Genomic DNA, 27,989 nt, shown 5'->3' with positions numbered 1-27,989 from the left:
CTGACACTCTCTACCAGAGATGGCATCTGTTTCCACAAAACTTCTCCTGCACCCTTCACTTCAGACACCAGTCCCAAGCCCAGTTTGTTACCTATACGTCTGACTGTCTAGCAATAAATCAGAGGTTCCCGTCACTCCTTCTTTGGGTTTTATTAACTTGTTAAAGCATCTCACAGAACTCAGAGAAATATTTACTTATTAGATTTAACTTTTATAGCTCAGGTACAGTCAGATGGAAGATGCATAGGCCAAAGTATAAGGAGAGAGTATGGAGTTTCCATGCCCTCTCCGGGCACACCACTTTCCCCACATCTGCACATGCTCCCTAACACAGAAGCTCTCTGACTGCAATCTTCCCCCACCCCCCATGGAGGCTTCACTACATAGATAGGATTAATTCAACTGCCAGCCCCCTCCTCTCCACCTCTCCATGGTTGGTTCCTCAGGCAATAGGCCCCATCTTCAGTCCACTGTCATCTCATTAACATAAGGAAAGAAACCTCAAGGCTTTCAGCACTTAGCAAAGTCCAAGGATTTTACAAGCTCTGTATCCGAAATGGGGTGAATACCAAATATATATTTTCTATTATAAATCATAATATCACAACTGTGAATCCCCTTTGGTCTGATTCATCAACTTCTACTACTATTCTTTCAAAATACTAGTCAAATGTTCCTTCCTCAGAAAATTCATGCTGACCGACAACAAGACAAATTTTGTCCCATGTTGTTTGGGATTCCCATGAAACAGTCTATATTTTCCATTAGGTCTTTTGTCCATGTTTTAATGATGTACTCATGAAAATATCTCTCTAGTACACTATGGAATATATGGGAGTACAGGTATTTTATCTTGTTACTTGGAGTAGCCTATCTAGTCTCTAATACAATACATGGCACCTGTTAAACCAAAGAATATTTGTTGAATGAATGAATTCCTCTAATAAGACACATCTGAGAACAGTAAATTAGTTTGTCTACATCCTAAATCATGTGTTATGTACATAAGTAGACATATTTCCGTGACCTTAAATAGTCAACTTGACCCACATCAAGGACAGCCAGGTCATTTACTTGAAAAAGATTAAACACTGAAAACCATTGTTATAAATTCACTCTAATTTTAACCTACTCAGCAGCATTCAGTTATGAATGTATCATAAAGGCATATAGTAAATACAGGCAGGATCCCTTCTCAACAGAAAGTGCCTAGGTATCATTACCATCATATTTCCCCTGGAACTGAAGTATAAGTTTAAATGTGGGAGGCATAGCAATCATGAGCTTTTTAAAAGTCCACAGATGTGCACTTTAATGACACATTAAGAAGCTGTTATTTCCCATGTACGTTGGTAGGTTGTTTTTTTGTTTGTTTGTTTGTTTTTTAATAAGTACAACATAGGTTAACCATAAATTAAGGTGCTTAATTTTAGGTTGCAGAGTTATTTTTTGCTCAATCCTAAAAAAATTGAAAAGATATTTAGGGAAAAAATCCACAATGCTCATTTTTGAAGATTAATTGTCTTATAAACTATGTAATTTCTATTTAATTAAAGGTGAAATCATATCTGTCACAAACTATTCTTTATCTGGTGAATTTTACACAGGAAAGGATATACAAAGAATATTCAATAACAATAAATTGATTGTTTCCCTCTTCTATTGAAAAACTTATATACAAGCTCAGCAATTTATTTTATTATTTGAAGCAGAGAATAAAAACATAGCAAGGGTTGTTTTTGTTCTTTTTTTATTGGTCTTATAGAAGTGTGTGTGGCTATTGCTTCAGGCTGAGCAACACCATCAGCAGCCATAGTGTTAATTAATCATGTGGGAGCATTCTATAGGCAAGGTGAGATACTGAATAAAAGCCCTACAGGAACATACACAATATGAAAAAATGGTACATGAAATGAGTGGCAAGCAGCATATAATCAGACTTTATCATATGCAGATATATTGAGAATGTTGGAGATGATGACTAACTGATCTTTTGAATTACTAACATTAAATATAACACAAAGGAATTAGGAAAGCTTGCAAAGTTTCCATTATTGTGACACTTTCCCATTACCCTGAATGTTTCAAAAAATGCCAGCAACAATTATTTGCACAAAATTCTAAATAATAGAGTGCCAGAAAAAGAAAATAAAAATGTTGGGCACCTCCCACGTATGCACAATAATTAAATATCGAACTAATTTCCTCAAAAAAAGTATTCTTTGCTACTCATATTTCAGGTGAATTTAGGTAGCTAAAAAGTCCTTCTTGATAGCTTGAGTTTTTATGCCCAGTTATATAACCTTACACTACTGCTAAGGGAAAAAAAGAAAACACCAAATACCTTGTAGAAAACTTACTGGTGTATCGCTTAAGACTTTGCTGATGGACTAGGATAACTTATTAGACAGATGTAGCAAAAGTTATTAGAAGCTCTACCTCCAGTTTATTTTTTTCTCAACTGTAGATGCACTTGGACTCAACAATTACATCATTTTTAAAATGAGAGTTAAAATAAAGAAAACTTTATTATAGAATAAGCACATTTAGAATATTACATGCTTTGAAGAACGATTGAAGACTTATCTTTATTAATAGTTTCAGAGTGTGAGTTAACATTTGATTTGGGGTGAGTGGTGGGATGTCCTGGTGTTACTGAAAATCCTAAAGTGCATTATTTTAAGAGAAAAGAATTGCTAACTACTAGCAATCTCTATCAATCACTTTATAGCTATTCTGAAATGCAAAGGGTTATTTTTTTTATGTTGAAAATAGTAATAAGCAGGGAAACATTGATTTTGAATAAAAGATATTTCATTTGTTGCAAACTTCTCTGAGTAACTCCAACTTTGGTCACTGTAGCAAGTATTAACACAATGAGATTTGAAATGCCTTAAGTTTTTTTTTTCTCTGATTCTTTTCTTAATTTTTTAGTTTTCAACAATTAGAGCTAGAATTAGTCTCAGGAAAAGTAGAAAAGAAATAAAATCCAGCCAAAGCAGAAACTTACTATTTCTAAAGGTACTGAGTTATAAGACAACAGAGGCTGAGTTTCATAAATTGGCAAGATTAAAGGTTAGCTACCGATTGTATATGAGTTCAGAGAGTTAAGATAATTGATTAAACTTTTTCAGTTGAAGTTGACATATATTATGTTAATTTCAGGTATACAACATAGTGATTAGACATTTATATACCTTACAAAGTGATCACCCTGATAAGTCTAGTACTTATTTGATACCATACATAGGTATTATAATATTATTGACTATATTCCCTATGCTGTACTTTTGAAGCATAGTAACCTCCATATTGGGTAAAAACTGCTGTTTAAAATTTTAACCCTGCTATTCTGGCTTCTGTAAACATTTGCTTTCATAAATAACAGGGAAAATAAGACTACTCCCCACTCCAGAGAGGCCATAAACTATGCCCCAGATGGAGTTGTCATTGCTGGCGCCAGGCCAGGCCTTGAGATACAGTCTCACGGCCCTGTCCCAGCAAACAGGACTTTTTCTCAGAAGGTCCGGAAGTCTCATTCCAAATTTGGAAAACAAAAAGCTGAAAAACATATAAATTGAAAAGACTTCCACCATATTGGGGCCCAGAATTTGAGAAGCAAGAGTTCCTCTGGGCCCACTAGTGCTAGCAAAAATGAACAGGACTCCAAATAAATTTGGCTTATTGATTAAGGTGTCTTCTGATTTACAATATAACACTTTACATCCTCATTACTGTTTTTTATGAGTGACAACTAGTATATCTTGATCATTTGCTCTTTTTCACCCATTGCCCAGTCCCCTTCATCTGGCAAACATACAGTTAAGCTAATCCTATCTAAAAAAAGAGAAACATGGTAATTGGCATACAACCACTACCCTTCCCATTGGCTAATCAAGACAATATGCAAATTAACTGCCAGCCAAGATGGCGGCCGGCAGCCAGGCAGCTTGAAACTAACATGAGGCTTGCTTGCTTCAGTGACGGAGGACTCCAACGTTCCCCGCCTGCCGCTGCAGGCCTCTGAGCTGCAACTCTAAGCAACTATGTAACAAATATAGAAGCTAAACAAAACCCCAGAAACCTGTTTTAGTCCGCCGGGCTTCAGCTAGCAGTATCGCAACATTGTAAGCAAAGGCCAGAATCCTCAGGGCTTCATCCAGCAGGATCACAACATTGTAAGCAAAGGCCAGAAACCTACTTTCAGCAGCAGAGGCCTAAGAGCTGGAGCCAAGCCTCAAAGCTAAAGCTGGCCCAGAATAAAAAAAAAAAAAAAAAAAAGTAAAAAAGGAGTGGTTGGGAGCTTCAGTCACCCCCAGCCTGAAAACAGCCCTCAGCCAGACTGGCCAGGCACCCCAGTGGGGACCCCCACCCTGAAGGATGTGTGACCAGCTGCAAACAGCCATCATCCCCTCACCCAGGCTGGATGGCACCCCAGTGGGGACCCCCATCCTGATCCAGGACACCCTTCAGGGCAAACCAGCCGGCACCCACCCATGCACCTGGCCTCTACCCTATATAGTAAAAGGGTAATATGCCTCCCAGCACCAGGATCAGCGGAGCCGTGAGGCCTCCTGGCACCGGGATCAGTGTGACAGGGGGCAGTGCCCAAACCCCCTGATCGCCCTGCGGCTCTGTGTGTGACAGGGGGCGGGGCCACAACCTCCCTATCCACCCTGCTCTGTTTGTGACAGGGGAAGGCGCCCCAACCCCCTGATCAGCCCTGTTCTGTGCCTGATAGGGGGGAGCTCCGCAACCCCCTGATCGCCCTGCGGCTCTGTGTGTGACAGAGTGTGGCGCCCCAACCCCCTGATCGGTCCTGCTGTGTGTGTGACAGGGTGCGGCGCCCCAACCCCGCCCCCCCCCCCCACACGGGCCCTGCTCTGTGTGTGATGGGGTAGAGCCATAACCTCCCCATCGGCCCTGCCCTGAGTGTGACAGTGGCGGCACCCCAACCCCCTGATCCGCCTTGCCCTGAGTGTGATGGGGGCGGTGCCCCAACTCCCCTATCGGCCCTACTCTGTGAGTGACAGGGGGGAGCTCCTCAACCCCCTGATCGGCCCTGCTCTGTGCATGACAGGGGGGAGCTCCCCAACCCCTTGATTGACCCTGCTCTGTGCCTGACAGGGTACGGAGCCCCAACCCCCTTGATGGGCCCTGCTCTGTGCATGACAGGGGGCAGTGCCCCAACCCCCTGATTGGCCCTGCTCTGTGCGTGACAGGGGGCAGCGCCCCAACCCCCTGATTGGCCCTGCTCTGTGCGTGACAGGGGGTGGTGCCGCAACCTCCCCATCGACCTTGCCTTGAGTGTGACAGGGGATGGTGCCCCAACCCCCCAATTGGCCCTACCCTGAGCGTGACTGAGGGTGGCATCACAACCTCCCAATCCACCCTGCTCTGTGCATGACAGGGGAGGCACCCCAACTCCCCAATCGGCCCTGCTCTGAGCCTGACCAGGGGCTGCACCTAGGGATTGGGCCTGCCCTCTGCCACCCGGGAGCAGGCCTAAGCCAGCAGGTTGTTATCTCCTGAGGGGTCCCAGACTGCGAGAGGGCACAGGCCGGGCTGAGGGACGACCCCCCCCCCCCACCGAGTGCACGAATTTGTGCACCAGGCCTCTAGTTTAATTAAAAGAAAATAAATTTCTATTTTTGCACTCCTGGATCTATAAGTGTAAATTTAAATATTAAAAAAAATAATTATTGATTTTTAGAGATAGAGAGACATTGATTTGTTGTTCTACATATTTGTACATTCATTGGTTGATTCTTGTATGTACCCTGACCATGCATCAAAACGCAACCTTCGTGTATCAGGTCAACTAAACTACTCAGCCAAGGCTATGGCTATAAATTTAAAAGTCATTAATAGGCAACTACACTAATGTTCAGTAAATAAAAACAAACATATACTAATTTTTCTTTCTCTTTTACCAAAAAACAAACATTAAACAAAAAAGCAAATGAAATACAACCCTATATGTTAATTTTGTGTATCTACTTAAAGGTGGTCAAAATTTATTTGCCAATAATTGATCATGATGATTGGTCTCCAAATTAACTGGTAGCCTACTACATTAAAATCTCAGCAATTGCTATTTTGAGAATAAGAGCATGCATGTAGCTAATGTAAAACTTTTCATTCACCACCCCTTTTTGACATCATTAAGACTTTTCCTCAGTTTCCTCTTCTGAACCTAAGTAATACTATGTGTTAGAAAATGTAAATGATATCAAAGATAAAGCAAAATATCTGTCTGCAAAGGGTTTACAAGCTGATAAACAGAAAGAATTATTTATTTCATTGTCTTTCAGTCTTCCAAAAATATAATAGTCAAAATTATCATTATTTGATCACTTTAATGAAGTTTTATTAACCTTTATCCCAAAAGTTTGTCCAGTTTCTCTGCACTATAAGCTTTTTATTCTTCATTGGACTTTAACTCGCTCAGACTCTCCTGACCTCTTTATGACAATGATCCAAAGAAAAGTAAAGTTCAAGATTTCTATTCTCAAACTAGTTCTTTTCCAACCCATACTTATAGGAGCTCTATAGTACTTATGCAGACACAAATCTATAGAAACAAAAACCACAACAATACAGTAACTGAAGCCTTCATATTTCTTTTAGTATGTCTTATGTAAGTTCTCACAGTTTCTTCTGTGAAGTAGTTAAGAAATTTATCAAAAGCTCAGAAATAGACCAAAGGTACGATTGCTTATCTTTTGCACATGCTGTTGGGCAGATATTGTGATTCAGCCCTACCTGGCAGATATCTAATTCTCCAGGAGTATGAACCTTTGTCCCACTTGCTATTTACTGCTGGTTAGAATATTTTACAATTCTGTAGGGGTAGATGCTCATTTTTTTCTTAAAACTGATAGCCTGTAAATGAGTCTTGTCACATAGAAATGCAAATGAATTTTATATGGTAGAGATGGAATGATTTTTAGAGAAAAGATCATTCCAAAGGTTACATTTTTATTGTTCTGTAAGACATTTATCAGTTTTGTTTCTAAATTAGAAATTTTATTTAACCATTCTTTCTTTATCCAGTTCTTCTTAACAAAGCATTATTATCTTGGTGGCTATTAACAATGAATTTTGACACATGCTCACCTTAAATTTCCAAAAGTCTTGCTTTCACCTTGGAAAATTATTCTTTGACTGTGTGCTTTGACTTAGAAGCTACTAATATTGCAAGTATTTTATTTCTACCCACGTGAAAAAGTGTAAAGCAAAAATTGCATGTGGACTCATAGACCTACATGTAAAAGGCAAAACTATAAAGCCCCTAGGAAAATATTTTAAATAACCTTGAATTTGAAAGTGATTTTGTAAATACAATACTGAAAGCATAAGTGATGAAAAAAAAATGAAAACTAGGACTTCATAAAAAACAAAGACCTAACAAATAAACAGAAAAACAAACAAAAAAGACTTCTGTTCAAGAAAATTAAAAGACAAGCAACAGACCTGGAAAAAATATTTCCAAAACATACCTAATAAAGGGCTGGTATCCAAAATATACAAAAAAAAAAATCTTAAAACTCAATAGTAAGAAAACCATAAACTCAGTTAATATAAGCAAAAGATCTGAGCAGAAACATCTCAAAGAAAATATACAGATGATATGTGATTTTTAGTTTAAAAAGATATCTTGTAGGCTTAAAACTTTTCTAACGTTTATAAAGTTGTACAAAAGATCTATATAATTATACTAGTAGCCTGGTGCATGAATTTGTACACATTGAAAGAAAATTAATTAGAGGAAATAATCTAATATTGCTATCCGCCCTTTCTCTATAGAGTATCAACCAAATTCACAATCAACAATGACAGATCTAAACACACATGTGCAATTGTCACCAGCGAGAGCTTTATATGTATTGCGTATGCGTGAGTCAACTTAGCCTTTATATATATGAAATAAACTTGTTTCATTAGACCTGCTTTCTGATTTAGCTAAACTTTTTCCAACCCAGTGAAGCACCCCAACTTCTCTTTCAGGTAATTGTCAGCAACACAACAATAAGTATCAGCACAAAGCAGATTATTATTGTAGATCATGCAGGGAGAACCAAGGGTAAAATATTTAACTGCAGCAGTGTTTGATATATTCTGTGCTGTGAGAAAACCTGAAGTCATTTTCAAGGTCCACCATTTCTTACTTCTTTTCAGTTGGGTCAAGTTTCTAAGCTTTCTAAGTCTCCATTTTCTGGCAAATGAAAAGAGGAAGATTCCACTGAGTCTCCTATCTACCTGCTCCAGGACTTCTGTGAGGATCAAATGAGATGAGGCACAGGGAAAATGTTTCCACCTGGCTATAAAGCAAGTCGTGTTCCTGGGCTGAAAAAACTGCGCGGAGACTAGTCGCTAGGGAGAGGAAGCTGGGCATTGCTACATGACATCATTACCAGGCGCCCACAGATACCATTTCTGGGCTGGGCTGGGCTGTGAGAGCATTTTGCGCCATGGTGTCTTGGCGGCGGCGGCAGCGTTGGCTGCGATTTGGTGGGCTGTTGCTCCGGGGTGGTGGCGGGGCCTGTGTCCCACTTCAGGGAAGCCAAGTGTTGCTTTGTGGGCACCAGGTCCATGGTGCCATTTCTCTGTAAATGGCCAGCGCACATCACGGCAGCTCCTGAGTTGAGCTTCTGCCCCCTGGTGGTCAGTACGTGTCATAGTGACTGGTCAGACAGACACTTAGCATATTAGCCTTGTATATATATAGATAACAAAATGCATTAAAAGTTTCAACACTAATTTTAATTGGGCATGAGATATCATCTATGCAGTTAGAAAGTTAGTTTTAATTATACAAAGCTTTCCAGAACAGTGCTCTAGTAAAGTTAATATTCTGGAAATGAATGGAGCCATCATAGCCAAAGGAAACCTAAAGCATTCTAGAGATGTCACTGGAGAGATGGTCATAGAAGAAGAAATGAACAAAGTTTTATGCCTCACTATTTACTATTATCGTGTAGAAGCAAATCTAGGGCAACTGAACATTTTATGCTGTCCTTATCCTGACAAATAAACAGAAAAATAAACCAAACCTTAGTCATTCTCATTCAGCCTTTTCCATTGACTTTTCGTTGACTGAGCTTTTCCATGTTAATTGTCTCATTGCTTCCTCTCCCATAGACCAAGAACCTATTAACATCTAATATCAAAGCCCTGAGTTAAAAAAAAAAAAAAATAGCTCCGAGGATATTACCAGAGTGAACATCAGGACTGTCAGCAGGAACAGACAGTAGTGAGCAATTCTCCCATATTAAGCAATAAAACCATTCAATTCTGCACACGGGATGCTAATGTTGAATGCCTCTGTTGTTGAAAACTCTTGTAGAAAATAGTCGATATTTGCTTGGGTGCTATTCCTTGTTTAGGATTGAAAATACAGAATAACTTGCGTGTTGAATTACAAAAATTTGTATTATGGGGAACAGGAATAAAAAAAAATCCTGGGGTGGCTCAGTGGTTGAGCATCAATCCAGGAATCAAGAGGTCACAGTGAAATTCCCGCTCAGGGCACATGCCTGGGTTGTAGGCTCAATCCACAAGGGGTGTGCAGGAGGCAGCAGATCAATGTTTCTCTTGCATTGATGTTTCTGTTTTTCTCTCCTTCTCCCCCCTTCTCTCTCCAAAACATAATTAAAAACATTTTTTTTAAAAGAAAGAAAATCATGGCACTATTTTAAGTGACGTCTTGAGGTATATGATACATATAGTAGAACAGAAACCCCAAAGAATAAAATACATAAAATTTTAAGTGAACAGATAAAATTAGGAACAAATGAGTTGTTTATAACCTGGGAAATTTTATTTATTTTTATTTCCCCATAACATTAAGTATGCAGCTTAATTATTTCAATTTCTAAAATACACTATCTCTATACATGAAAAGAAAAGGCTAACAATTAAAAAGGGCAAGACTGTTATTAGATAGATGCCTTAGGGAAGTTCATTTCCTCAGTCAATGAATTTATTTTAAACTCAGTCATATTGTCCTTTCATTGAAATTTATTTTTTCCTTACATTTTGTTCTCAGATGCAAAAAATTTCAGAGTAGTCCCTCTCCAGTAGATGAATTTTCTTTCTTGGTCTCATGAGTGATACTTTCAAGGAACCTATCAACATCTGGAATTTGCCACACAAATGACAAACAGGTCCAAGAGGTTAGAAGTAATTTCAAGGTATGATTTCTTATTCTCAAATCAGTGTCGTTCACAAAATATTATGAATCCACATGATTGTTTCTAAAAATATGGAAGTCCCTACAAAACTATATGTAATTAGAGAGAAAAATCAAAGGATGATTAAAAAGCGAATGGTAAAAGACACTGCTTCAAATATATAGGAACAATCCTTACAGGAAACTCAATATACTTCATCCCAGCTCAGATTTCTATAGTCTGTGCTTATCTTTTACCTTCCCATGGAGTTTCTCCCTGACATTTTCACAAAGCTCTCTACAGTGGTTCTCAACCTTCTGGCCCTTTATTTTTTTATTTTTTTTTAAATATACTTTATTGATTTTTTTACAGAGAGGAAGGGAGAGTGACAGAGAGTTAGAAACATCGATGAGAGAGAAACATCGATCAGCCGCAACCCAGGTACATGCCCTTGACCGGAATCGAACCCGGGACTCCTCAGTCCGCAGGCCGACGCTCTATCCACTGAGCCAAACTGGTTTCGGCCTTCTGGCCCTTTAAATACAGTTCCTCATGTTGTGACCCAACCATAAAATTATTTTCGTTGCTACTTCATAACTGTAATGTTGCTACTGTTATGAATCATAATGTAAATATCTGATATTCAGGATGGTCTTAGGCGACCCCTGTGAAAGGGTCGTTCGACCGCCAAAGGGGTTGCGACCCACATGTTGAGAACCGCTGCTCTAGAAGATTCTCTAATACAGCCATGGGCAAACTACGGCCCGCGGGCTGCATCCGGCCTCTTTGAAATGAATAAAACTAAAAAAAAAAAAAAAGACCGTACCCTTTTATGTAATGATGTTTACTTTGAATTTATATTAGTTCACACAAACACTCCATCCATACTTTTGTTCCGGCCCTCCGGTCCAGTTTAAGAACCCATTGTGGCCCTCGAGTCAAAAAGTTTGCCCACCCCTGCATCTAATAGATCCTTCTCAGTCATCCTACAACCTCTGAAGTAGAAGCTAATTTCATCAATCATCAGCAATTTTTCTCAGAAGAATTCACTTTTACTTGATGCTCTATGTATTTTTATACTGTTATTCATTGTTTAATCTAACTCTGAAAACATACACAGGATCCAAAATTTTATTAAATAAACGTATTTATTCAGATATTAAAAGGTTAGTAAAAACCTTTTTTGGATATATATATATATATATATATATATATATATATATATATATATATATGCCTAAGCAACCATTCAACTGGTAGCTATGATGTGCACTGAACACCAAGGAGCAAACATTCAACACACAGGCATGGAAACATGGAACAGACTGATTTATCTCAGAAGGAAATAGGGAGGGAGGAGGGAGGGGAGAGATTAACCAAAGATCTTATATGCATTTGAGGCCTGGTGCACAGATATGTGCACCAGTGGGGTCCCTTGGCCTGGCCTGCGGGGACTGAGCTAAAACCAGCAGTCTGACATCCCCCGATGGATCCTGGATTGCAAGAGGGCAAAGGCCAAGTCCAGGGACTTCACCAGTGCACAAATTCATGCACCAGGCCTCTAGTATATAAATAATTATTTTTCTAAAATACACAGGATGTATTCAGGCAGAAACAATTAACAGTGCAGTTCACTAAATTTTATTTTAAAGGTACTGAGATCACTAAATGAAATTGTCACAAATTAAAATTTCCAAGTTTTTCACCTTAATTATAAGTTGAGTATCCATGTGAAAGTAAGATTTAGAGTCGATTACATGTATTAACAACTTGTAAATGGACCTGGTTAATGCAAATGCTGTGGAAGAGTTACCTAATTAAAAGGTAAAACAGTATGTTTTTTTTTTATTTTTCTGTGACAGATAAAAAGTATTTATGAGCAATTCACCAAATGATATATATATATTCAACAATCTCTGCTGTCTCCCATTATGAAATTTTAAACACAACTAACTGACACCTGTGGGACTCATTGCTAGAGTGATGTCTGTATAAAAACTGAAGAATTTACCAAACGCTACTTTATTGGGAGAGTTTTTTATACTATAAACAATATATAAATATTAGTTTACTAGATAGTTTTGTATTATTTATATCTTTTATATCTTTTTTTTCTTTGCACATTTCAATGGTTTTTAGTTACTTCTTTCATGGCTTGCAAAGTATAATCCATGTTCTTTGTGTATGGACACCTTAGTTCATGCTAGATTCAATTTCAGAAAAAAGAGACACAAAAAGTTTAAAACTTCCTATTTAAAGATTTTAAAAATAAAATAGTTCTTTTATTTCCTAATTCTTCATTCAAGAACAAGTTTTTCTTTCACACAGAAATTTCCAGAATGGAATATTGGCATGAAGCAGTCAGATGTCCAACAATTGCAATGATTGCATGAGACCAGTGCAATCTGTCTACAAGATATTGTATTTAGAAAATTTTTTTTTCCAAGATTCAAACATGATGAAAGACAGTAGCACATGGAACAAACATCCATGTAATAAGGATCACAGTAGGGGAAGCCAGTGGGGAGATACTATAATGAGGCCATGATAATAAAATCAGAGAGAAAGGTAACATGATAACAACTGCTAGTAATAATGGGAAGTAAGCTGTTTAAAAGATTGATTAAAATGTGAAACAGAATATGTTGTGTGCCTGTTGTGTGTTTTTTTATCCTAAGGCTAAAAAAAAAAAAAAAAAAAAAAAAGGCCAGAGAAATATAATCTTTGTTCAAGATCTTGAATAAATATATGAGACTTTTTTAAATGCAAAGAGCCCAGCTGACCTACACAGCTTAGTCTCCTTTTAGTTCTAAATCTCCACCATCAGACCATCTAATCAAACCATCTTGAACAAATTCAGTGTTATTATCTCAGCAACCTTGCCTGGAAGGCCATTCCCTGCATTTAAGCATCTCGGCATGAAAAACAGATTCGCAACATCTGGTCTAATTTAGTTTTTCTTTAATTTTCATTTTGTTGCCTTTTCTATTTTATTTCCTTTTCCAATCATGTTTGTTGAGCTGCAAATAGCAATTTCCACTCATATCAGTGGTTTTTATCTCACTATTTTAGGGTCAGCGGTCTACCTTGTTCCTTCAAGATAGCTATAAAATGATAAACTTGAGGAACTATAATTACTCGTGCTCTCCTCATACATTTTGGAAAGCTGGCATAAATTTTATTTCCCTATAGTGTTATACACATCAATAAAACACCTGAGTTAAAATTGGCTAGGAATATTTTCTTAATGCTATGTGTCTATGGGTTCTGATTTATTTACCTTTCCTGCTTTAGGTTGCCTCTTGTATCTTTTCCTCAGTTCTCAACGTTTAAAAAAAATTTGATCCCTTAAAACAATATAATTTTAATAAAAAAACACACAGAAGGTATAAGATGTTATGCCCAAATGATAAACACAAAGCTTGACTTTGACAGTCAAGTAAATTCAAATGCATGGGATCCTACATTGCATCATAATTTTGGCATACGGTGCATGTATGGAAAAGTGGGGCTGTCAGACAATATTATAAAATAATATTAAATAATTTAAATAAGAACTAGACTATTATACTCATACTTTATATTCACACGAAACTTTAGATATAACATTAACAAAATGTCATCTGTTATCAAGAAATATGAAGCCAAAATGCAAAATTTCTTTGCTCATTATCCTGCTATACCATAGACTTTATGCCATCCGTTATCTAAAGAAAATTGCTGCTCTGACCGGTTTGGCTCAGTGGATAGAGCGTCGGCCTGTGGACCGAAGGGTCCCAGGTTCGATTCCGGTCAAGAGCATGTACTTTGGTTGTGGGCACATCCCCAGTAGGGGGTGTGCAGGAGGCAGCTGATCGATGTTCCTCTCTCATTGATGTTTCTCACTTTCTATCCCTCTCCCTTCCTCTCTGTAAAAAATCAATAAAATATATTTTAAAAAAATAAAAATAAAGAAAATTGCTGTATGAGCCCTAAATTATCATATTTCACTGAATATAGTCATATGCGATGAATTTAGTCTAATCATGCTTTATGACACTGCTTCCCCCATAGTGAACTTACATGACTTATACTTTCAGTCCTTCAAAGGCTAATTTTTATATGATCTTACTTATGTAATTTGCCGTCAGGTGCCAAGAAAAATACGCATTTTCCCTTGATATTAACAATGCCACTTGTCTGCCTCAACCAAAATAAGTTCATACCATGTGTTTATAAATTATTTATGTGAAAATTATCTCTTCATTAAAACAACAAACTATGCCCTAACCGGTTTGGCTCAGTGGATAGAGCATCGGCCTACGGACTGAAGGGTCCCAGGTTCGATTCCGGTCAAGGGCATGTACCATGGTTGCGGGCCTATCCCCAGTAGGGGGTGTGCAGGAGGAAGCTGATCGATGTTTCTAACTCTCTATCCCTCTCCCTTCCTCTCTGTAAAAAGCCAATAAAATATATTTTTTTAAATAAAACAACAAACTATGAATACAAATGCCTAAACAAAACAATGGTTCACAACATCTCTAAAAATAATTGAAATCCTGAAGAAATACACATATACACAATCATCCAATCTAATAAAAGAGAAAAATGGTAATTGGTGTACGACGATACCCTTTTCATTGGCTAATCAGGGCTATATGCAAATTAACTGCCAACTATGATTGGCAGTTAACTGCCAACAAGATGGTGGTTAATTTGCATATGTAGGCACAATGCAGGGAGGCGAAAGGGAAAGCAGGAAGAAGCCCCCTGCCACTGACAGTGATCGGAAACCCAGGGGGGAGCTAAGAGCTGGGAGGCAGGGCAAAGGCGGCCCTGGGGCCGCCTTTGCCCTGCCCCCCAGCCATGATTCTAGGCGCCTTTGCCGCCCTGGCCAGTGATAGCAGGAAGTAGGGGTGGAGCCAGCGATGGGAGCTGGACACGGTCGAAGCTGACAGTCCCAGGAGCTAGGGGTCCCTTGCCTGGGCCTAAAGCGGAGCCCATGATCGCGGGGCTGCTTCAGCTGTGGGTCCCCGCTGCCCGGGCTGGACACCTAGGCCAGAGGCGTTAGGACTGGGCAGGGGCGGAGCCTGTAACCGCGGGGAGCTGGGTGTCCCCTGCTGAGGCCTGACACCTCTGCCGGAGGCCTCAGGCCTGGTCAAGGGGCCGATCCGGTGATTGGTGATCGGAGGGTGATGAGGGTCAACTCCTCTGGCCGAGGCATCAGGCCTGGGTGGGGGGCTGAGCCGGGGATTGGGGGGATATGATGGTCCCCTTTCCCAGGCCTAAAGCCTGGGTCAGAGGCGTCAGGCTTGGGCGGGGGGTGGAGCAAGCGATCAGAGGGAGATGGGGGTCCCCTGCCCAGGCATGATTCCTGGGCCAGAGGCCTCAGGCCTGGGCGGGGGCCAGAGCCAGTGATCAGGGGGAGATGGGGGTCCCCTGTCCAAGCCTGACACCTCTGGTGGAGGCGTCAGGCCTGGGCAAGGGGCCGATCCTGCGATTGGAGGGTGATGGGGGTCAATGCCTGAGGGCTCCCAGTATGTGAGAGGGGGCAGGCTGGGCTGAGGGACACTCCCCTCCCCACACACACCCAGTGCACGAATTTCGTGCACCGGGCCCCTAGTACATATATATTTGTATATATGTTTTATAGCTTAGTAGATTTAATATGTATAAGGGTGAAAACATCTTCACAAGGAAAATAGAAAAATAGAAAATAGTTTACTCAGTTTGGAAGTACAGATAAAGAGGCAATTAAAACAAAAGGGTAACTGATTTCATCTCAAATGAGTGTGACGTACCTGAGAAAAACTCATCTTAAAAACATCTGGCTCTTATTATCGCATACTATTTTTAATGTTACTGTTAAGTCAGGAAACATAAGAAGATAATCACCAATCCTATGTCATATAACATTAAAGAGACATTACCTAATTTAATTGCTAGCATTTTTTATCATGAAAACTACTGATTAGATGCATAGAGTTTGTTAATGCTCTGGTTGTTCATATCTCTTTTTATCTGTTTATCTCTCTGTTATATATGAACTTTTTGAAGAAAAACAATGTTTCTTCCTCATTTATTGAATCTTCAGACCAAGGACCATCAAGAATATAATAAACATATTATTATATTCTTGATAAGCACTCAATAAAAATTGTTAAACAAACACTGTACCTTGGCATTTTTTTATTCTATAAATTATTTTGCAAATTATACTCAGTGTATTCATTCATATGTTAATACAACAATTAACAGGAACCTGAAATATTATTTGTAAAGTATTATCTGATTGACTTAATTTATACACTTAGTACATTATTTATTGAGTTTCTACTATGTGCTGGGCACTTTGCTAATTTTAAGGTAAACAGTAATAGTATTTTATAAAAGTGTTAGTTGTCTTAAGGTTATGGTCCATTGAGAGACAACTATATAAATTAAAAGGTACCAAAATAATAAACAAAGAGCAACAACATATTGTTATTTTAGAGAACTTATGAATACATTTACATTAAGTGGTTAGAGAAAACAATTCATATTTGTAAACTACAGGTGGAGGCAGAACATTCAAAGGGTGGGGTTACTATAGAGGAGTGGTTCTCAACCTTCCTAATGCCGCGACCCTTTAATACAGTTCCTCATGTTGTGGTGACCCCCAACCATAAAATTATTTTCATTGCTACTTTATAACTGTAATTTTGCTACTGTTAGGGATTGTAATGTAAATATCTGATATGCAGGATGTATTTTCATTGTTACAAATTGAACATAATGAAAGCATAGTGATTAATCACAAAAACAATATGTAATTATATATGTGTTTCCCGATGGTCTTAGGCGACCCCTGTTAAAGGGTCATTCGACCCCCAAAGGGGTCGCGACCCACAGGTTGAGAACCACTGCTCTAGAGGGAGGAAGTAGGAGTGATGCCCTAACACCAGGCTAACATTGATGGGATTGTGCAAACATCTACCTTTTTCTTATTATGTAAATTACGTATGGAAGAGTTAGGCAACTGTGTAAAGGAACATGTTTCAATGGTATCACCAATTTGGATTTAACATTATCTTTGTACACATTTTGATAAGTTTATAGGGATAAAAACAGTTTTGGGGTCAAATACCCATGGCTTCACTCCTTGTACACAGCTCTAGTTTAGAGCTAATAAAAGTTTTGATAGAATGAATGTTCAGCATTAAAGAAAACGTAGGGTTATGGTGCTAAGTTATGTAATTTACATTAAATAATTTTCTTGATGTCTGGCATATACCATGTACTCAATAAGTTATGTTATTTCAACTAATAAAGGAATTATTTTAAAATAAAGAAATATATAATGGGATGAGCTCTAAGTAATATTTTAATTGATTAAACAGTTTGTCTATTTTCAAGCATTTGCTACTCTTTGACCTCCTCAGGGAGGTAATATGTCTTCCCAGTCATGTGCAGGAACTCCCATACATTCCCCCAACTCAAAACCACATAAATGTCTCTGAAACATTTTCTCTAAAGCCCCCAGCCTTTTCCTTGTAACACTCCCATCTGCATTTCCTATGCTTTTGCAGCACTCCACCTTGGAGCAATACATAATGAACTGGACTCAGATGCCCTGTGTTCCTGTTTTGTGCTTTTTTCTGTTTCAAGATGTTCCTTAAAAAAACAGACTTCAAACTCAACCTTCTGTCTTCCTAATTTGCTCCAGCTCTGTTCTCTTGGTAAGACCATTGGTGATTGGATTTGTTATACATGTCCCTCCCAGCCATACTAACCACCATCTCTGTGTTGGTTACATATCAAAAGTAACATGTTTTCAGATTGTCATGTCAACCTAAATAGACATTTTAACTCTTTAGTTTTTACTACACAGTAGAATGAGACATTTATCCAGCATTATGGTTTGGGGAGGCAAAATCAGATTTCTCTGGAAGTGCCAGCAGCAGTATCATCTCTCCATGAAGAAAAAAAAAAAAAAAAAAAAAAAAAAAAGGATAGTGCCCAGCTGGTGTTGCTCAGTGGTTAAGTACTGACCTATGAAGCAGTAGACCATGTTTGGATTCGCAGTCAAGACAGATGGCCAGGCTGCGGGCTCAAGTCCCCAGTGTGGGGCATGTAGGAGGCAACTGTTCAATGATTATCTCTTATCATTGATGTTTCTATCTCTCTCTCTCCCTCTTCTTTCCTCTCTGAAATCAATAAAAACACGTTTTAAAAAAGAAAAGCATATCTAGCGGCAACCAATCCAAACAGAAAAGAAACTAAGAACATTTGAGAATAATTTTGAGGACTGTTTCCCAACCGTATGCATCTTCTTGACCCTCAAAGGAGGGCTCTTCCCATTTTGAGAATCACCATTTTATATAGGTAGGAGTTGCTGTTTACTCTTTCGTTTCTTCATATTTAGGCACTCTTCATTGCCACCGAGAATGGGAATGGAATACAAAATACTGTGGGTTTTCATATCCATTGAAGAGTTTACTTTCCACTACTCATGTAATATAAATGGTCTACATCAGCGGTTCTCAACCTGTGGGTCACGACCCCTTTGGGGGTCGAACAACCCTTTCACAGGGGTCACCTAAGACCATCGGAAAACACATATATAATTGCATATTATTTTTGTGATTAATCACTATGCTTTAATTATGTTCAATTTGTAACAATGACATTGGGGGTCACCACAACATGAGGAACTGTATTAAAGGGTCGCGGCATTAGGAAGGTTGAGAACCACTGGTCTATATGCTTGTTGTCTGGATTTCCAATGTGACAGGGAAAAATTAAGAATGTATGGAAATCTGTTTTCTGTATCAATTTTTGGATATTTAAACTTGAAATTATAGGAAGAAAAAGCCAGTATAGTTATAATTTAAACTTAATCTTCAGTACTTGTATGTTGAAGACATATACATACACATATGTTGTTCATATAGAAAATAATACAATAACCCTATATAAGAGAGGAATATGCTAATTAGTCATTACGCCCTGAGGCGGAACAACCAAGCTCATCACGACCAGATCACGGATCAGCAGGAGGGTGGCCCAGCGAGGTGCAATCGGGCTGCGGAGAGCTACAGGAGCAGGCAGAGCAGCAAGCTATAGGGGAGGAGGCGGGGGAGCTACAGGAGGGCAGCAGCGACCTACTGGCACACAGATTCGTGCACAGGGCTACTAGTTAACGTATAATAATACAAGAATAAACTGTTTTGCATACTCACAACTATAAACTTACTTTTGCCAACCCCTATGTATACAATACAAAGCACACTTACTGTATATTGTTGACATAGTATTGTCTCCTTTAATCACATAAATAACACAAAAATAATTACTATTATCCTCATTCTTTTCAAAGGAAAAAATGTAAATATAACCTATTCCAAGTTTGAATATTAATAATAAATGGTAGAGCTAGAGTTGAACCAGAAAGTCTAACTAAAGGACTTTTACTTTAAACCATTTCTTGATGTTACTACTCTAGCATAATCATGCAATTATAAATAGTTATATTCATAAGTTTCCATGACTATTCAGTGAAATCTTCCTCATAGCAACAGTAGATTGTAGTGATATGCTTTGTTTTCTTAAGGTTTAAGAGCTCCCTGAACAAAATTTTTCAAAGGAATTTATCTAGTAGTCACTAAGTTGCTCTGTTTTGTTAAACTGGTGTGAATTTACTCTTTTGAAGACCCCTCTGATAATAATAAATATCTATGGTCTGAGTTTCCAACAATATTAAACACCAGATAACAGATTTATTTGATTATGCAAAAACACCCAACTACTTTAAGCAGAATGCTTTCTCACACACGCATGTATTCCAACCACATAGGGGATTTAAACAACTGTGCTTAAAAGAAAGAAAAAGGGAGGAAGATTTGAGTCAATTCGTCATTTTTATTACCTACTCTCAACTCTACCAAAACCACATCTAAAGAACATATATCACTGGCATTTACTGCTATTTCACCACTCACTCCACTTTTGAAGCAGCCTGTGCAAAAGCAAATGGATGCGCCTGCCTATATACAGTATCACACACTGTCAGAGGAAGATCCAGCATTAATAATAGGAAGGATAATTAAAGAAACTCTCGGAACATTGCTGCTTTTTAGATAGCCCCTAATATTTAAATCTTCCTTCTCTCTCTTAGTTCTTTAATTAGCTGTGACTTTGATATTAGGCATATATTTGTTTGAAGATAAAAGCCTACTCTAACAACTTTCACATATAATGTGTATTTTCACTCATTATTGCAGTTCCATTCTAACACTTTTAAATTACTTTTTAAAACTCAATTTGTTCATAGTTCTCATTTTTAAGATTTTTTTTTCTTCTTCAAATGTAAAATCATAGTTCATTCAACCATTTCTTTCTCTTAATAAAGCATGTGTCATCTTTTAATCATAAAATAGGAGGTCCACCACGCAGAACACAGGGGTCACCAAGATCATTCTCATTGGCACAAAGGATCAGGGGGAAAACTGTAACGTGGACAAAGCTTCTCTTCACTGTACTTTTTAAAAATTTCATTTTCTAATCTCTTCTTCCAAACCTCAAAGTTTAATTGTTCTTAAGCTATTAAAAGTATACAATGGGCTTACCATTAAAATTTCCTGGCATGTAAATAGTCTTCCCACTCCTCATTTATTCTTTCAATAATACTCTTACTCTTTTGTGAAAATGGCCTTGGCAAACAATGTTTGGATTAAAAAAATTCAAACTAAAATGTCAACGACTCTAATTCTGATGTCTAACGAGTACATTAAAGAACAGTGTGGTAACCTAGCTGAAAATGAATATATAATTCATAGACTAGAATGGGAGATATATTTCAATCAGAAAGTTCTCCTTGCTATTTCTTATATATAAGAGCAGGCAGTAAGCGCACAAATCTCACACTCTTGACACATCCGAGGAACAAACACTGCCAATGGACTCCTGACCCCAAAGTGGAAATAGAATATACAAACTAATCTCTGAATGCATTGCTTTTCTCCTTTTTAAAATGAGCACATTATTCCAAAATAACGTTAAGTAATTTCTGGAGTTATTCTATCAACATAATTTTGATTGTATCAAATATATTTCTATTGACATTTTCTGGGTATTCTAGGTGTCTCTCACATACCAAGGAGTTAACTTGTTTCCAGAAACATGGTTAATGATGGCAGCTTCAAATGGGAAATCCCTGGGGAAAATTGAATACTGAGAAGAGGCCAACAGGAAACTTTCTGGTTATGAGCATTTATGTTGCCCTAACTTGGCTTCTTGCTCCTGACCCACTTAATATGCTTCTGAGTGATCACCTCACCTCATCTGACCCTCTTCAATCTAAATTTCTGCACAGAATTTCCTACGTAGCACTAGAAATATATAAAAGGGCCAGGAATAAACTTAGGGTGCTTCTAAAATTAGTAGTTACTTTGGGGAAACCAGGAGAGATAACATAACCACAATAAAATAGTATAGCTCTGTGGCTGGCAAACTGCGGCTCGCGAGCCACATGCGGCTCTTTGGCCCCTTGAATGTGGCTCTTCCTAAGCCTTAGGAATACCCTAATTAAGTTAATAACAATGTACCTACCTATAGAGTTTAAGTTTAAAAAATTTGGCTCTCAAAAGAAATTTCAATCGTTGTACTGTTGATATTTGGCTCTGTTGACTAATGAGTTTGCCGACCACTGGTGTAGCTAAACACACTGGTGCAGTCATAAAGATGAAATACATGATGAAGTTTGATTTTGTGGAATTTGACGTGAGAACACTTTGGGAAATCCAGAAATCGAAGGATAATTTTGATAGCAGTGAGACCATAACCATATAATAGATCACTGTCTTCTAGCTAGATTCACTTAAGAGTCATTTGGTTTATTTATAAAATAGCAAAACAAGATACAAGACTGATTGTTTTCTTTTTAACCTTGTAATAGGTCTTATTCAAACCTTATAAAAATACAACTACAACCAAGAGTCTGATTATACAAAATTCTCATTTCTTTTTCTTAAAATATATTTTTATTATTGATTTCAAAGAGTAAGGGAGAGAAAGAGAGAGAAAAATATCAATGATGAGAGAGTATCATTGGTCAGCTTATGGTCATTACTCTGCAGTGATTTTTACAGAAATAAGGAATTCATGACTTCATTTAATGAGCATTTATAAGACATCATCAATTAAGGATAATCCTGGTATTTGAGACACTGCTGAACAGGAAAAACTACATGCAGATTTCTTGAGTTCTCCAAGAAGTTTCTCTAAAGAAAATAAGGAAGACATAACTGTGCAAAAGGAAAACCTGAACCACTGACCTTGCAAATGATACTCTAAGAAGCTCCGGAGTCAATAAGGACATTCCCAAATTGAGGCAAGGAGGTAATATGTATTCATATGAATATAAGCTTGTCACTAACTGCAGACCACCACTTAGAAGGTGGCATAACTTCAGGCAATATGTTTTCTATGTGAAAGGTGATTTTTAGTGAAGGTCATAGACATGAGCCCTCGGCAACTGATATTCCCAGCGGCATGGGTACGTTGCATAGTTTCTAAAGAGAATAGACTACCACAGTCTCTACTACAGCCCACCTCTTGTACCGCTCAAATTTACTTGTTTCTTAGCGTAAATTCATTACAGATGGAAATGGCTTTTCTGGAAACCTGGTTGGTCTTTGTTTCTTGGGTAGCTTAACACGTAACAAGTTAGTGAGATGAATTACAGCCTGCACTGATGGGATTGATCTTTAGGCTATAACCAAGACTCACAATTGTCTGGACCATCATCCATACTATATTCCCCTAATTTTGAGCCATCATCTCTGATAATCTAGGCACCATTGCATGGTGGGGTGACTCTGACTCTCATCCCTGAGAGCTCTAAACCTCTGGTTACCTTCACTTCCTAGGTCATGCCTGCTGTACTTGTCTGTTTATTAATAAATCTTGGCATGGAAACAGTAAGAGGTGTCAAAATAATCACTCAAGTTTCAAACATATTATTCTCTTCCCCAATTGTGTAGCATAGCCCCATCTCCTGCTAATCTTTTTGTTACCTGATGGATTGGCTTGAAGTGAGTAAACAGGATCACTATTAAATAGAATGAGTAAGATTAGAAGAAGAGTGACTTTAGAAAGGAAATCAGGAAATCTTGTTTGATCATATTAATTTTAAGATATCCCTACACATGTGCCAATAAGTGAGGATGCCTAACAAATAGTTGGATATACAGGCCCCAGCTAAGAGAAAAGGTGAGACTAACATTAACAATTTGGAAGCCATACATATTTAGATTGGCCACTGGAATAAATGGCTACAATAATCTATAATAATCAAAGCATAATATGCTAATTAGACCGACATTCTTCCAGATGAAGCCAGGGCTATGAGGGAAGCCTGGGTCCCAGGTGTTGGAGGGAAGCTGGAGGGAAGCCGGTGCAAGCTGGTGCTGGCAGCTGGGGGAAGGAAGGCCTACTCTTGCACGACTTTCCTGCATTGGGCCTCTAGTGTTTAAGATAAAGATCAATGCAAGTGAGGAGGCCATGAGATGGAGATATCATCTGAACAAATGTGAATCATACAGAATGAGGGCAAAAACAGCAGTGAAAGGGAAATCATAAATTTAGATACAAATTTTTTCCATTCATTTACTTTTGTTTAATGTAAACCATATCTTCTTTTATTGTTCATGGGACATATTTGGAAAAATTTAATAGAAAATAAAACATTACTAAGTAGTTTAAGAAACATTGGGGTTAAAAAGAAAAGTTAGGTAGGCATAAAAACTCCAGGATTTTGTGAAATATATAGCATATTAATATGAAACTTAAATGTACAAAAGAGATGACGCATATAGAATTTTCAAAACTTATTTGATTACCATTTTCAATGATTATCTCACAGAATTAGCATTACAAGGAACATATAGAACATATCAAGAAAATCCTAATCAACAATTCAGGGCAGTAGGTCACACAAATCTTGAGAATGTGATCAAACTTATGGGTACCCCCCCCCCCATGAAAATGCACACACACACACACACACACACACACACACTCACACACTGTGCACAATTTCTTTATATATATATTGATTTCTAAGAGGAAGTGAGAGGGAGAGAGAAATGGCAACATCAATGATGAGAGATAATCATTAATCAGATGCTTCCTGCATGCCTCCAACCAGGGATTGAGTCCGCAACCTGGGCCTGTGCCCTGACCAGGGATAGAACAGTGACCTCCTGGTTCAGAGGTCAGTATTCAACCACTGGGCCACACTGGCCAGGCCACAATTTCATATAATTACTCAAACTTTGAGGATCCCCCATAGAGTGTAGGTTACAAATCTCTAACCTCTGCTCCGGTTCCTAATGTCTGGTCTGTAGGCAGCACCATGAGCATCACTTGAGCACGTGTTAGCGGGATATGCAGCATCTCGGGCCTCATCCTAGACTTACTGAATCAGACTCTGCATTTTAAAAAGATTCCCTGGTGATTTATATCACATTTCAGTTAGAAAAGTCCTACTCTAGAAGGTCAAATAGTTAATTTCCACACTCAATAAAAAGAAAACTGCCTTACATTTCCAGACAATTACAATAATTTTAAACATTTCTTTTGGATTTCTTCCAAGTTTTTACACTGACTCAAATCAGACTTAATCACAGCTGAGGATTAGCACTTTTCACATTTTGTCATTTTTATAAAACAAACAACAGTCAAATGTAATAACCATTAATTATGTGGCTGGTGCAAGCTATAAAGCTTGAAAAGGCATCCTCTTGCGTCTTAACGCCACTAATGTATGATTTACAAAGGCATAGCGGTGTAATCTTAGGAGTCTTTATATTTCCTTAAAAGATTAAATAGCCATGTAACTCCATTATCTAGAAGGTTAGGCAGAAATGTCAGCCCCTGGATGTCACATAATGAAGAGTACTGATTCGTAATAACAGAACACAAGGTCTTTCCTTGGGAGATTTATGTCTGATTGCAATTGTCCATGTCCAGATACCCACAATCAATAATAGGCTCCACTTTATCTGCCAAAGTAGAATTTTAAAATATGAAAGCGAAGGTTTGAAAAAAGGGGAAAAGATAATCTCCATGTATTAAATCTCACAGCTAAATTCCCCTGTTTGATATAATCTGTCTATTCTTTCCTTCAAGCTACACTTTGAAAGAGTAGAACTGGTACATTCTCACATTTTCTTAAATTTGTTCCACTTTTCCTTCTCATTGATGAAACAGAAGGATATTAAAGCATTTAAAATAGACAATTATTTTCCAAAGAAATGGTGCTCTGGTCAAGCAATTTAGTTCAAAAACAAATTTTAAAATTCATAAGAGCTCCGTGATACATGTGATATGGATATGAGAAAAAATAGTAAGTTCAGAAATAGAAAGCTGAAATGAACCCTGCTTATCACAGTTATTTGTAGAAGTAAGTGAGGCATGGACTGTATTTTTTAAAAATTTCTATTTTTTTCCAGAGTCTGTCCTCTTTTTTTTCCCCTCTTTTTTGATTAAGGTATTACATATGTGTCCTTACCCCCCCATGGGCCCCCCACCCCTCCAACTCATGCCCTCATCCCCCTAGTGTCTGTGACCATTGGTTATGCTTATATGCATGCATACAAGTCCTTTGGTTGATCTCTCCCCCTTCCCCCCATCCTCCCCTGCCTTCCCTCTGAGGTTTGACAGTCTGTTCAATACTTCTCTAGGGATTGCCATTTCTGGGACCCTGACTTTATGAAGTCTGTAAACAAACTATTCAATGTTGATACTTCTTCACTGATCTTTAGAGGTAACCATTACATTATTTATCTTATACTCACTGCATTGGTTATGATCAATAACTTTCTGCAGTAGTTTTGTTTTGTTTGTTTAATTTTGGCCAGCACAAATTGTTCAAAGTCAAACTGACAAGGAGATTTGAACATGCTTATTAATATTCACCCATTAACCCTTGCTAAAATAAAAAAGGCCTTAATTTCTCCCAGGAGCCTCACTGAAACTATTTTCTATTATTTTAATATTTTTTTCTCTAAGCCCACTCCTGTTTCTCTGTAACGCTTTTTTTTTTTATTAAAAATTTGCTTTATTTTTCGGCTGAATTGAGTACTAGCTTCTATTTAAGTCAGATTTTTTAAAATGGGTTCCAATTATTAGCATAGAGAGCATCACCTTACCAATAACAAATAATAAATCAAACTAGGTCCCAGTGGTTATGGCTACATCTAGGTTGTTGGGATGATCAAGAACTCTTATTTGTTTGCATTAGCTTTTAGTTCTTGGTTATATCTCCAAATATGAACGAGCTCAAAGGCTCCTGCTGCCCTGAAAAAGCAAACAGACTCCAGTTTTTTTGGAATAATTACAAGTGAGTATCTTGACCAAATAAGCCCTGTAGCCATAAAACAGCAGACTGAGCTGTGCTGAGTTTTTCTGCAGGTCTGGCCATGTCAGCCAACCCAGCACACACCAACCCCATTTCCTAATTGGAGCCCAGAAAAAACTGTTCTGGGATCTGCAGGGTGGTTGGACAGCGGCCTCAATTTCTCAGGCAGCACGAGCTCCACTTTCTCGAGGACCCGGTGTTAGGTGGCCCTCTAGCCCACGCCTGTCTCTCTGTAACTCCTGCCACAGAAAAGCATGGGTCATTCTCAACTAGAAGCCGGATCAGTTCCTAAAATTAAAAAAAATAATAATAATATTTTTGTCCAGGCTTTTTTCATGTACATCATTGATGTTTGTTTAAGTTATTTTTTTAAAAAAACAGGAAGTGGTTCCTCTGTAACTGATAGGCTATTTTAAAGTGAATTGTGCCTAGCTCTTTTTCTGATATGCATCCGTAGGGATTGGTGGGTAAATGCTATGCTTATTATCTCAACATTGCACTTACCTCTTTGCTTTTTTCACGTCACTTGCTGCAGTTTTCATAAATTCCGGAGTTCTCTCATTCGAGTCACTAATAATCTCTAGGACTGTCTAATTTCAACTCACTGTATTGATGATTTGATTTTAACACTTTTAGTTTTATTTATCTCAGAACCCCCTTGTCTCTCTAGTTTTGTTTTTCTTTCTTTATATGCCGGCGGGATTTAAAGGCTGTAGCTCCAGCTCTCTGACTCATACAAAGCATTTTGTTTCAATTTTTCTTCAAACCTGAAAAAACTTTGAATAATGGGAAAGAAAAGAAATACAATTCTATCCTAGAGTATAATGCCTTTGGCTTTGGTTCCCTCTCACTGCTAAATATGTATAGCTTCGGATACACAAAGATATATATCTTGATTTTTATATCCTTGCTACATATTTTTTCCTTTTAATCTTTTATTGTTATATTTTCAATATGAACTTACAATGTTATTTTGGCTTATGTTCCTTTCCTTGTATTTATATTTTGTACTAGCTTTCCCTTGAGCTCTTTTAATGTTGGAAATGTATTATGAATCCTCATATTGCCAGTACCTGAGTTCTGCAAATTTATATAGTAGGCAATCAATAAAGGTTTGTTGATTGGATCAATGAATCTTCTCAATATGTATAATGTGTTTGTCCAACTAAAGAAAATATACCGATATTTGTGACACTGAAAAAAAATGGCGTCAGAGTAGGCGGATGCTGCACGGACATGCTCCCAGGAATAAGCTGGAATTACAACTGAAATATGGAAAGGTTTCCTAAATAATCAATGGAAAACTCACAGGAGAGAACCCTGATACCCAAGGACTGAAGGTGGAGACTGCATAGAGACTAGTAGGAGGGGCAGAGGCGTGAAAGAGCTGACTGGGCACCCACAGATGGCAACTAAAGTCCCATAGAGATATC

General features: G+C 38.1%; 1 protein-coding gene and 1 pseudogene across 1 annotated transcript in view; both read right to left on the bottom strand.

The window, feature by feature from the left end:
• The window catches only part of CTNNA3 (catenin alpha 3), a 1,315,594-nt gene that overhangs the window by 353,137 nt on the left and 934,468 nt on the right, over window positions 1-27,989 (bottom strand). The window lies entirely within an intron of this gene.
• LOC132214605 (mitochondrial pyruvate carrier 2-like) lies at window positions 26,247-26,812 on the bottom strand (annotated as a pseudogene).

Source organism: Myotis daubentonii, chromosome 13 (genome assembly GCF_963259705.1).
Source record: "Myotis daubentonii chromosome 13, mMyoDau2.1, whole genome shotgun sequence".
Lineage (NCBI taxonomy): Eukaryota > Metazoa > Chordata > Mammalia > Chiroptera > Vespertilionidae > Myotis > Myotis daubentonii.
The sequence above is the reverse complement of the archived record's forward strand: the minus strand, read 5'-3'. Positions and strand labels throughout refer to the sequence as shown.